Below are 2,692 nucleotides of genomic sequence, written 5' to 3' on the forward strand. Positions count from 1 at the left end.
CATCTCTGAACATAAGTGAAATATGATTGTATCAGATGATGCAGGATTTATTTAACTTTAAATAAGCATGCTGCATGAGTGGGTAGTGCAAGGCTTTAGCGCGATGAATGGGTGATTACATTTTCAAGTTCCCTTTGGACGCCAATGAACAGTATAACATATTGTAGGCCTACTCACCGTGCATCTGTCGACTGGGAGTAAGAAACCCAACGCTTCTTTCTTAGTCGAGCTGTTATTTACTCCAAACGCTGCATAATGCTCAGCCTTTCCCCATGGCACGTACTCCAAGCAAAAACATTGTGACCCCCCCGCCCCCCCCCCCCCAAAAAAAAAGAACGCACTCCAATTACTCATCCTGTTCTGTCACCAACAAAAGATGCTTTTCTCCTATGCTCATTGAGAAAACGATAGATACCGCCATCTGTGGTTGATTGTACAAAGAAGGAAGCATTGTTTGGTCTAAATTCTGGGTCAGTGTTACCTGTTAAACGTAAACACAATGTCAAGCTCACGCTTGGCACCAGGAGCCTCTGACTGATCTATGCATCTTGCTTAGGATAATTACTTTGTTCTGACGTTTGATTCTCTTCTTCTTCTTCTCCTCCTTCTCATTCTCAATCTCCTCCTTCTCATTCTCCTTCTTCCTCCTCTTCTTCTTCTTCTTCTTCTTCTTCTTCTTCTTCTTCTTCTTCTTCTTCTTCTTCTTCTTCTTCTTCTTCTTCCTCTTTAGGGGAAATCGATTGCTCGCTCTTCAACCTGCAGCACAATTACTTTTAAATTTTTTTTTTTATATATGTGACCGCTTTTCATACTTCGTAGGGCCCCTTGCTTTCAGGCAGCCACGTTCAGATTTCGAAGGTACTCTTTATGTCTGTATACTGACTAGAGTATTGTCAGGTTTTGGTATGAATTAATTTTGAATTTTGCCTTGGTGGTGGTCGAAGCCTACTCTTATCGATTTTAGAACCACCAAAAGAGCTTAAAGTGCGCTGCTTGCACATGGGACCTCCGAGATTTTTTGTCCTTTCGAGAAAGCCAAATGTTAGGTCACTCCTACCCTAAGATCAGGGATGTGTAACTGAAAGACAGTAGTAAGAAGGAGCAAGGAGAAGCAGTACTTGTAGAAATAGTCAGGAGCAAAGGAGAGAGGAGCCCACTGACCGGGGGTGGGCCGGGTTAGAGTGAGAAAGTGGAGATGAAAGCAGACGACAGAACATGTCTAGAGAAAAGGAAAGGAGGTGAAGAGAGAACATTTTAGAGAAAAAAATAAATGTTTCCGTCGCTGTCAGGTTTCGAACCTGGAACCTATTGAATGTGAAGCGAACGCGTACCTCTAGACCACGAGAGCCCCGTATATTTGTTTCTGATTGTTCTGTTTTTTAATGATCTTCCAGGGATCTTTTTTAAACCGATACACAATACACACATGTACAAGACTTTGTATTTCTATGTTCTATGAAATTATGATCCCAAGTAAAAATTCGTGTGCCGGTGTGTTTTTATTTGTTTATTTGTTTTTTGTTTCTGTTTCTGTTTTCATTTTATCTCTCTCCATTTCTACACTACTGATACACACACGTACATGTATGCTTCATAAAACGAATCCCATCATAAATCCGGGTGCGTGTTTGTTTATTTGTTTGTTAGTTTGGTGTTTTTGTTTTCATATTATTTTTGCTTTAATGATACACACACATATATCTATGCTTCATAAATAAATGACTCCCATTAAAATTCGAGTGCGTGTTTGTTTGTTTATTTGTTTGTTTGTTTGGTGATTTATTTTTCATTGTATTTGTACTTTATTGATACACACACGTACATGTATGTTTAATAAAATACCACCAATTATAAATTTATGTGATTGTCTGTGTGTGTGTGTGTGTGTGTGTGTGTGTGTGTGTGTGTGTGTGTGTGTGTGTGTGTGTGTGTGTGATTGTATGTATGTTTGTATATATGTATGTGTAAGTGTGTGTGTGTGTGTGTGTGTGTGTGTGTGTGTGTGTGTGTGTGTGTGTGTGGTTGTGTGTGTGTGTGTGTGTGTGTGTGTGTGTGTGTGTGTGTGTGTGTGTGTGCACGCGTGATCATGTGAATAAGAGTATGGCCATATAGGAGTATGATAAACCAATCATGGAGAAACAATATCAAATCAGAAAACAAAGATAAAATGGAGAATTGCAATCGCAGCAACTAAACTGAAAATGATGACATCCACCCGAGGAGGACAATGCAAAGAGAGAGAAAAAAAGTTCAAACTCTAAGAACATTTTGAAGACTGTTTTTAAAACTTACTACTGAGCTGACAGCATTTTAAAAGACATTTTACTTTAAAATTCTCCCTGCGACAGCTCTTTATTGCTTTACGCTGTGATCAACTTCTCTCTTTCTTGTTCCTTCTTAGGAACAGATTGGCGGGAGATTTGACTGCGCTCTAGTTAAGCTTACTGAAAATGGAGACGAAATGTAACATGTTTGGTCTAATTGTATAAGATACTGTAGGCGATTACACAAAGTTCAACCGTAACAAAGAAATATAGCAAAATACTAGTCGCTGTTGTCAGCAGTCGCTGTTCCCCGGCGCAGCCAGACCGTGTTTTCGATGGCACCACGTGGCTTTTTCCATGCTTCAATGAAGGGGCAATAACTCTAGTTCCCGGTGACATGACAAGCAAGACAGGCGACTTTTCATTTC

The sequence above is a fragment of the Aplysia californica genome, unplaced genomic scaffold (assembly GCF_000002075.1).
Source record: "Aplysia californica isolate F4 #8 unplaced genomic scaffold, AplCal3.0 scaffold00583, whole genome shotgun sequence".
Taxonomy (NCBI): Eukaryota; Metazoa; Mollusca; class Gastropoda; order Aplysiida; family Aplysiidae; genus Aplysia; species Aplysia californica.